General features: G+C 38.2%; 1 long non-coding RNA gene across 1 annotated transcript in view; it reads right to left on the bottom strand.

Annotated features, from left to right (window-relative positions):
- The window catches only part of LOC144332680 (uncharacterized), a 249,614-nt gene that overhangs the window by 78,912 nt on the left and 159,858 nt on the right, over positions 1–10,844 (bottom strand). The gene's annotated exons all lie outside the window — the stretch shown is intronic.

Genomic DNA, 10,844 nt, shown 5'->3' with positions numbered 1-10,844 from the left:
ACCACTAAGTTGAGCAACCCACCTTCAGTTGAAGTCCAGGTCTCTGGCTTCTCTCCTATTCTCATAGGGAAAGCCTTCCTACCCCCACCTCTTAATATCCCTCCTGATCCAGAACCACATTGCCCCATCAAGGATTTTGCTTCTGCATGTGAACATTTTGTCTCCTGATTCTTACATCTATTATTTCAATCAGCCAAAGTCTGCTGAAACGTCACCCATTTCTATAGAAGTCTTCCTAAGACTCTTAGTGCTTCTTTCCTACCATATTATTTGTCTCCCATTTTATAGCAAAAGTTCTTCAAACTTATGTATGTGATTATTTCCCCATCTCCCCACTTCCAAAGTTTCCTTATGCACACCTTATAGATGCTTTTCTTCTTTCTAGTTCCAGTCTGTGAAGGTCATTTACGGCCTCCATTCCACACATTTCAGGAATCGTTTCTCACTCCTGCATGTCTTGCTTCTCTTCAGAAGTTTAACACCATTGATCCTATCCTTCTTTTGGGACCACTCTATCAATCTTTCCAGGAATCTCCCCCTCTCTCCCAGGGTTTCTCCTACCTCTGCCTCTTCCCTCCTACAGGTACAAAGTTCTTCCTCTTCCAACTCTTTTTTTTTGTCATGATAAAGAATTCTTCTAATTAATTAAGCAAACTAGGATTTTTTTCTTGACTCTTTTCCTTTGATCACATTACATCTAGTCAAATAAGCTATGTTATCATTGTGAAGTTCAAGCTTCAAAATAATTTCCTACTGCAGTCTGTTTCATCACTTTCATCTCTATCAGCCCATCTAAGCAAGCCTCCTTTGCAGTTTACACCAAAGAGTTCTATTTATTTCCAAACGGTAAATTACCCACCTTGACTGTTTAAAAATTATATTACCTTTCTGTGTTTTCCAGTTGATTGCTACCACTTTTACTCTGTAAGAATCGGAAGCCTTTTTTTTGTTTTTGTTTTTGGTTTTTTTTTTGAGACAGAGCCTTGCTCTGGTTCCCAGGCTGGAGTACAGTGGCAAGTTCTCAGCTTGCTGCAACCTCCGCCTCCTAGGTTCAAGTGATTCTACTGCCTCGGCCTCCTGAATAGCTGGGATTACAGGTGAGTGGCACCACACCCAGCTAATTTTTTTGTATTTTTAGTAGAGTTGGGGTTTCACTAAGTTGGCCAGCCTTGTCTTGAACTCCTGACCTTGTGAACCGCCTGCCTCATACTCCCAAAGTGCTGGGATTACAGATGTGAGCCACTGCACCCAGCTGCTAATTTTTACCTATACTAAAGTGCTATGTATTGCCCCCTAACTCTCTGTGGAATTGGGGGATGCTCTACACCTAATTCATTCTGCTGTGGCCACACTGGTCATTGTCTTCTTTTTATGGTTGGGTAGGGAAGCAGTATGCTTAGATTTTTCTGTTAATGAAAATAAATATTTTTGCACAAATGCAGTTTGATTTTGTTACACTGATGGCATAGTGCTTAAGTGAAGGCATTACGGTACTCATCGGTCAAATAACAAACACTGCATTTATTAATACCTCACAGCACAATCCTTCGGCCTCCCATACTCCCAAGTATTCATTATCTATCATTTCACTCTCTACATCCATGCAAACACATTCTTAGCAACCACTTTCCAGTGAAAACATATTATGTTTGATTTTCTATATCTAGCCTGTTTTGCTTAAGAAAACGACTCCCATTTCCATGCATATTGCCACAATATGTGTGATTTCATTCTCACTTTCTGACTGAGTAGTATGGTATTGTATATATATAATTGCATTTTAATCCAACCATTCATTGATGGATACAGTGTAGATTCAGTATCTTTGTTACTGTGAATGTTGCTACAGTAAACATACAGATAAAGGTATATATTTGATACATTGACTACTTTTCCTTTGAGAACATACCCAGTAGTAGGATTGCTCAATGGAAATTGATTTCAATATGGAGACCAGAGTGGTGAGTGATAGGCATGGTTCTACTGCCTCCCAGTTAGCCCTGGTAGAAAGTCAGATGAGAGTTCCAGCTACTGAGGTCCATTCAGTAGTCATTTTCTTTTTGCTTTTTTTAGAATGAGGAGGTTTTCTTTGTGTTGTGTTCATGATTGTACCCTACTGTCACCGATGTCAACTTTACTCTGTGTCTAAATTTACATGTTAGTTACATTTACCTTTCCATCCTTGCAAAACTCCCATGCCCAACCACAAAGTTAGTAATTATCTGTTTTCTCAATCATTTTCTTTGTTTTAAAAACATCTAAGTCTTCCTTCAACTTCCAACAGACCTGCAAAATCCTTCCTAGTACAACTTTCCTCACGCCCAAATGTCAGATAATTGGCTTTTGTCCTGGAAATTCCCATTTCTCCCTTTTACCTAGGATAATGCTTATCCTAAGTTACTGTCTTCCTGTTTCTTGGTTTTCTTCTTCTGTGAAACACATGCAAGCATAGCTTCAGCATATGAGAAGTAAGCTATTTCAAGGTTTTTTCATGCTGCCAGATGTGTAATGTGACCTTCACACTTCAATGATTACTGGAATTGATATAGGATTCTAGTTTGATTGTTATTTATACCTAGTTTTTAAATCTCGATTCCACCACAGCAACAAGGAACTATATTGGAAGCAAAGAGAAGCCCTCACCAAACACTGAATCTGTTGATGCCTTAATCTTGGACTTCCTGGCCTACAGAACATTGGAAAACAAATTTTTATTCTGTAATCATGACCCAGTCTACAGTCTTGCTAGAGCAGTAGAAATGGACTAACACACAACCCCATCTGAGTTCTAATTAGTAAACATACATCTAAAATCCAAAACAAAATGAAACAACAGCAAAACAACAGGGTTGGACTGTCTTCTGACTTCTATTTTTTCCATTTAGTTTCTGATTCTCTATATCTTCTCTAAGACTGCTTTTCCAAAGTGGAATCTTCAAGATCTTTCTTAACTTACGATTTAATTAGATGTAAGCTGATGTAGGCCTTTTTCATCTATTGTGTTGGGCACTCTGTATTTCAAGAGGGTCTCCTATCTGGGCCCTGCAGTTGAGAGTGGGCCCCACACAAATACCAAAATCAAAAGCATTGTTAATTCCTTTTATCCTCATTAGTTTGCATTTTAAAAGTTCATCCATAAATAAAACATAGAAATTATAGGAGTGGGCACAGGCTGAGTTAAATGCTCTTCCAGGCCTGCTGGGGCAGGTGAAGAATTTGAAAAATCAATAAATTCACTGTTTCTACTCTTTGGTACCAGAGGAAAAGTGGGATGTTTCTCTGTAAAGAGAACCAACTGAATTAGAGTAAGTGGTACTTTATCAAATCCTGGATAACTATCTCCACACACATTACTGAAACAGAGTTGAGAGGGGAAAGGTTACGTATCCTGTCTATGGGAGGAAAACAGGGGTATCCCAAAGATGTTCACATTGTAAGGAGTACATTTTGTGTAAAGATGAAAAGAAAGACATGATGGAGAATTCTGTGTACATGTGTATAGGATTAGGAAGAAATGTATTTATTTAGAGAAAAGTTTTTATTACTTCATCTTTAAAGTTTCAGGGCAAGTTTTACCTTACCCATTTCCTATCACTTGTACCTGAGTTTCTTTTGTGGACCTGGTTTCTTCTGACTTTCTTGGAAGTAAATAAATATGTAAGTAAATAGCAAGAAAGCAGGGGAGTACAGTAAGCAGGAACAGAGGCTCTGAAGACTGATTGCCATCTATACCACTTATTACAATTTTAACAACTTTGGCGTGTGCCTCACTCAGCTCGCCTATATACCTGAGAAGTTGGTAAACAGTATTCTTCCGTAAGAAGCTGGTTCTGAAGATTAAATGGCATATAATAAATGCTTAAGAAATATTTTTACTATAATCAGCCATGGCTACAATATATTCATAGAATATGAATAAGCTAAAATAATTGCGAAATATGTGTTTATCAGAGAAAACATAATATCAAAATATATGAACCAGTATCATAATTATGTAACCAGGATTCCACGATTCACATGAACCCCTCCCAGACCACAGGGACTTCATGAATTTACTTGATCATATCACACGTCCATCCACTCTGTTAATGTTCATCTCTCCTGGGACACAACCCTCTTGTGTTGCAGTCAAGCTAATTCAAGATGAAGTTGAGGAAGATTCTGCTTTCTGTCCAATTCAAAGAATCTCCCAGTTTTGAATAAAGAGAAAGTCATGTGAGTTTGAAGGAGCTGACACATGAAATTCAAATGTGATTACCAGTGTAATAAAAAACTGTGGTGGATGGGATACAGAAATGTGATATGGTGTAATTTTCATCTGTAAAAAGTCACTCTGGCTATTGTGGGGAGAGCTGTTATGCGATGTAACAAGAATGTTACCGAGACCTGCTGAAGTCTATTAACATCCTCCTAGAGAATCATGACATGAGCCACAGCCCTGTAGCAGAGGATATGCAAGTGTTTATATTGTCATGTATTTAGAGGTGAGTCCACTGGATTTGCTCATGGTTCAGGCTTTGGTGAGAGAAAGGCAGACATGATTCCAATATATTTGAACAACAAAATGAAACTGCTGTCATGGACTGAGAAGACATTGGGTAGTGTTATGGGCTGAATTCTGTTTTTCCTTATTCATATGCTGAAAATCTTCACTCCCAGTTTCTCAGAATATGACCATATTTGGAGGCAAGGACTGAAATGTGTGGATTCACTTAAAATGAGGCTGCTACGGGGGCACATAGTCCCATCTGATAGATGTACTTATAAGAAGAGGACATTTGCACGCACAGAGCGACAAGAAATACCCACATGCACCAAGGCTGCCCCTTTCTGAGGACATAGCAAGAAGACAGATGTCTAGAGGCTAAGGAAGCAGGCCTCAGAAACACTGAACCTGTTGACACCATGATCACAATGAAACTGAAAAAGTGAATTTCTGTTGTTTAAGACACTAATCTGTGGTAATTGCTTAGGTAAGTATAGCAAAATATTTTGTGGGGGAGACGTTTTAGGATGTTGAAATCAAGAACACTACTGGAGACATGTTAAGTTTGCAGGCTTTTTAGAAAGCAAGTGAATTACTAAGGGCTTTGACTCATGTACAGGTGCCTGAGTTGTTGATAGAGTACGGTTCTTGCTTTACACACCCTATCTCTGTCTTTCAAATATTTGGCAAACTCCGTTCTGATGGTTTCCCATGAGTTTATAGCTGATCTTTATTTTCTCCTGATACATCCATCTCTTTCACCCATTGCAAGCACTGGGAAAGGTCAGGAAAAGGCCTGAACTGACTGATATTTAAAAGCATCTCCTGCTGTCTTCCTGTATTCCCCAGACAAGGGGAGTGAGGCACGTCTGCTCTGCATTCCCCTCTATTCCTTCTGTCTGACCTTCCTTTCCTACTTGAAGGGCTACCATAAGCTATGTAGGCTGGACTCCACATCTTGTTTCTGTTGCCAAATAGTGTCTGGTGACATGAGATACAGATTATCCCAATAATAAGAAGACACAGTATGCCCCAGCAACAACTCTCTGCTTCAATTAAGGCACATGAAGCACAGTTACAACTCTTTCATTTTCCACATATACAGAGAATATTTGGCTAGTGTCACCATATCCCTCCCTCCAAAAACATCCCTACTTACTCCAGGCAAAAAACAGAAAGACCAAGAATCTGCCTAGTCACCTGGAAATCACAAAGGTATCTATAGCAAACTTTATTGTATTAGGAAATCTTTCTCTAATACATTGGGTCTTAAAAAGATGATGAAAAATGGCTATTATATTTAAACAGCTATGCACGGATTCCAACACTTTTTGAACCAAAATGACCTCAGACTGTATTGTTACGACACGTGTGAACAGGATCTACCTGGCAGCATCAAGAAGTCTATGATAGTATTTTGAAAACAGCCTCTATAAGAGCATCATGTACTGTGATCAAACTAGAGTGACCAGAAACATCCAATTTATGGTGAAGCCTGTGTAGGAGAATGGTGAAATAATTGATTATTCAAAAAAAGTTTGAGAGGATAATGGCCATGAAAATCAGAAGCTCACAGATAGATAACTCATTTTAAGCAGGGATGAGATGATTTTTGAACATAAAGTTTACAGCAGCTGACCACTCATATTAACTTGCAAGGAAAAAAATCATCTTGTTGATACCATAATAGAAGAGGATTGGTGATTAACAGTACAAACAAAAGCCAACACTGCACACTTCTCCATTGGTTCAGCTTACATGATTCTAACTGGATAACGAAAGACGAGGAAACATTTCCACCCAATGGATGTCCAAACTCTTGCACCAAGATCAGCTATAAGCAAGAACTGAAGTTTCCTCAGAATTCAAAAAAATGGTATCAAGTTCCTGAAGCATTTGTTCAAAGAATCACAACAGAAATTGAAACATGGCTTTATCTGTACAATCCAAAACCAAAACACAATCAAAGCAATGGCTACGGGAGATGTAAGTGTTCCAGTTAAAGCAGGAGTGGATGGGCAAAGGGCAAAAGTCAGGGCCAACGTTCATTTTTAAATCTCTCAGTGTTTTGCTTGTTGACTTTGTGGAGGGCCAAAGAATGACAATAACTGCTTATTATAAGAATGTCTTGAGAAAGCTAGCCAAAGCATTAGTAGAAAAATGCTTGGGAGAGCTTTATCAGAGTCCTTCACCACAGCAATGCTCCTGGTCATTTATCTCATGGAACAAGGGAAATTGTTTGAGAGTTCTGATAGAACCATATTACAGTTTTGTTTTGGCTTCTTTGAACTTCTTTTTGTTTCTTGTGTTTTCATGATGGTATATATCGTCTGTTTGCTTCAAGGTATAGAATTACCTTAACTGTTTCTCGTAGAGTGGGTCTAGTGGTGATGAATACCCTCAGCTTTTATTTCCATAAAGTTGAAATAACGACTTTATTGTTATTTCATTTTGAACGTGTGTTTTGCCGGAGATAGTATTTGTGGCTGGCAGATTTTTTTTTTCTTTGAACACTTTGAATATATAATTTCATTTTCTCCTGACCTGTACTGTTTCATCAGTGAATATCACTCTTAATCTGATGTGGCTTCCCTAATACATTTCTTGATGCTTTCATCTTGCTGTTTTTAGAATCTTCTCTTTGTTTTTGACTATTGACATTTTGACTCTTATGTGCCTTGGAGAAGTCCTTTTGGGGTTGTGTCAGCTTGGATATGTTCAAGGTCCTGCATTTAGGTGTCCCAATCTCTTGCTAGCCTTGACAAATTTTTCCTACTATTTTGTTTAAAATTTTTTCCTTGCCGTTTCCCATTTCTTCTCCTTTTGGAATACTCAAAATCAAACATCTGGTCGCTCCTTGGTGTCTTGGGAAACATTGCTAAATTGAACACCATTTTAAGGGACCTAAATTTTGATTCGTTTGTCACAAGAAATTGAAAGTTTTAGAAAGTCAGGATGAAGATTGGTCAGAGAGTTGTACATGAAAAGATAAATTTGTATATCATATGGATAGCTATCAGGTTTCTGCCTGAGACATCTCCAATGTCCTGGCCCCAGAGCTGGTGTTACTTTGTCAGTGGTTGGGGCTGTAGAAGGAGTTAATGCTCACTAGCCTAAAGTCAAGTGTCTTTAGCCTCAGCTTACCACTGTTTTAGCAATGTCAGGGGGTGTTTTGCAACGTTTACTCATTTCAAAGTTCACAGAGAAATAGAATCACAACTTCTTTATATGTGATAGAAAGCAACAGAAATCTTCATATTGTTATAAAGTTGTATGAGAAACACGTAAGCAGATATCTTTAAAAGAGGGATTGTCTTCAAGTGGTTAATGACAAACTCACTCCTCTTTAATTGAACACATAGGTTTCTTCTCAGAACAGGGTCTTCTCTTCTGCTTAAGGACATTAATAATAAATTCTAGCAAACATTTCTTACCATAGTTGTTGAGTTTGAGATGCACATGTTTACATTTCTCACCTGTTGGAATTTGGAATGTGTGGCAGATCATGAATGGAGTAAGAAGAATTAAAGATGCTTACTTAGAAGACTATATTTAAAAATGTTCCCAAAATTTATTTTAAAAGAAGCCAGATATGAGATAAAAAATAAAAACTTGGGAGATTGAATTAGAGCACAAAATGTTAACAAATACATTTTAGAAAGAGAGTGGAGAAGAAGTAGTTTCAGAATATTGCACAAAAGAAAAAAAATCTGTCCGGAAAACAATCTGAGAAACTGCACAGGTGCTAAGAAATAGCTCAATGCAATATATTTGAGGCTTTTATGTGGTTACCAAACTATGTTATTTGAGTGTATAATTGTGGCCCCTCATTATAAGTGGGAGTGATTAAAAATTTTGCTTAGAATAATGACTGGGCACACAGTGTCCTTTTCAGCTCTACCATCACTTCTGTTTTTTTTTTTGGTCTAGTGAGCGCATAGCTGATATTTATGCTTTCCTGATACACTGTACTCATTGCTGACATTGGAGAAGATCAGGGAAAAGGCCCGAGATGAGTGACCTTTAGGGACATTTCTGTTCTCTTCCTGTACTCTCCTGCCAAGGACCAGTCGGTCTTGCATCAGGCCTGCAGGAACCTCAGTTGGTGATAATATCAGGCAATGTCAGCCTGGCCTCTTTACTGCTCCTTGTCTCTGACATTCCTTTGCTGCCTGATGGTCTAACTTAAGCCACCTAGGCAGGATTGCTCTTCCCCAGTTCCTATGGAAAACAGTGTCTGGTGAGACCAGAGACACAAATCTCAATAATACAGTGGGATCTGCTGGGACCAAGCAACTACTCTCTGCCTAAGAGAAAACTCATGAAGCTCAGCTAGAACAAACCCACTTTCCATACAGCAAGAAAGAATTGCCAATTAATGTATTCCCCTTTCCAGTACATCTATATTTATGCCAGGGAAAATACCAATCTGCCTGGTTCCCTTGCAAGGGCAAAGTTACCTGTAGGAAAGCCTTTGTATTAGGAAGTCTCCCTGTAGTATTACCCACAACCCTTCAGAAGGGCCAGATCAGACCCTCATCTGCACAGCCCAGGATCCACTCATCCACAATGGTCAAGAGGCCTTTCTTTAGGATTTCCTGTCGCACGCCCTCTCTACCCCCATCATACCTCCAACCAAGCTGTCCTCAAATTAACACCAGCCATGCACAAAATGTGAACTATTACACAAGACACACAGAAAGTCTAAGTGGAAAGCGGCAGCTGTTGATAGTAACTAACCTGTATATTTCATGAACTGATGAGCAGGGATTTACCAGATAAAACAGAAGAATCAGCAGCTGAAAGAAGTGCTAACAATGCAGGACTCTGATAGGGCTTTGTGGAAACACAACATTTATTGTGAAATTACACAGACAGGAATGAAAAAAGGTGGTGAGGAGTACTATATCCTATTACTTAGAAGATTAAATAAAGGAAATCTCACAAATTCATGGGGGAAAAAGCCAGATAAATAATAAAAAATACACATAATGAACTTGACTCAGGAAATAAAATATGAATAAAGATGTAGTAGAAAGAACGTGGGGAGTAATGCCTATCAGAATATTGTAGACAAAAATACTCTTTGTGGAAGAACAATCTGAGGAAACGGGTACCACAAATACTGACTAAACCAAGAAAACCAATACAATGCAATTGAGGCTTTGATGGTGGTGTCTGATTATGTTATTTGAATGTAGAATTGTGGCCACTTAATTATCAGTGGTAGGAATTTTGTATAATCCCTAAAAGAAAGGAAGCAGTGGGTGAATTTTTTTTCGCCACCCAGATTTTATTGCCATGTTAAATATTTATTTCACCATGGTGTCATGCTACTGCATGAGCAGTGATTTGGATAGATATTGTCCCTTCCTTTCAGGGACTTGGGATCCAAGACTGACGTATCATTGTGAATAGACACATAAAGAAAATATATGGCTGCATGCTTTGCACAAGTAAACATAGGGATGTTTTATAGTCTTCCCTCCATCACCTAGGGATATTATATACTTTGTAGATGAACAGTAGCAATATCTTAGTTCCAGACTCCCTGCTGTTACTTCACTCAAAGTACACAGCATCCCATTGTCATTGATTGTGTTGTGAGGCCAAACCTTTTCTTCCTGTTAGTCCAAATAAATTAGTAGGCATATCTATTGCAAAAGAAATGATGACATACCTGCCTAAACTAAGAAGACCTAAAAAGTCCTCTTCTGTGTACCTTCTCTGGGCTGTAACAATGTATAAAACCCTCTAGCACAGTGAGGGACATGGCAGGCACTTGGAGAATTTATTTTTTTTACTTAATTTTTTGTTGTGAAAAATTTTCCACACACAGATATGTTGCAAAAATTGTATCATACCCATAAACTCTTCACCTAGATAATGATTGTGCATCATTGACCTTAGTTGCTTGTTTCTTTCTAGGTGTATATATGTATATTGTTCACCATGGTATCATATATATACACATAATATCTGTATATAAAATATATATATCATATATATACAAACTATTTGAATGTAAGTTGCAGATATCTTGACACTCTGCCACTAAATGTTTCAGCCTGCAGCTCTGAAGAACAAGGACACTCTCTTACATGTCAACAATACCATTATCACCTCCTGCATCAGAAACTCAAATTCAGTGATTACACAATATCATCTAATAGTTAATCCACATTCACATTCCCCAATTCTTCCAAATACTTCTTTCTGGCTTTCTTGTTTCCAAACTAGACGTTAATCAAGGGTTGCATATTGCATTCCGTTGAGTCTCTTTAGTTTCTTTTGATCTAGAAGAGTTCCCTCATTCATTCATTGATTCATTCATTTCTTCATGCATTTTTATAACACT

The sequence above is a fragment of the Macaca mulatta genome, chromosome 11 (assembly GCF_049350105.2).
Source record: "Macaca mulatta isolate MMU2019108-1 chromosome 11, T2T-MMU8v2.0, whole genome shotgun sequence".
Lineage (NCBI taxonomy): Eukaryota > Metazoa > Chordata > Mammalia > Primates > Cercopithecidae > Macaca > Macaca mulatta.
This window is presented reverse-complemented; position numbering and strand designations above follow the sequence as displayed.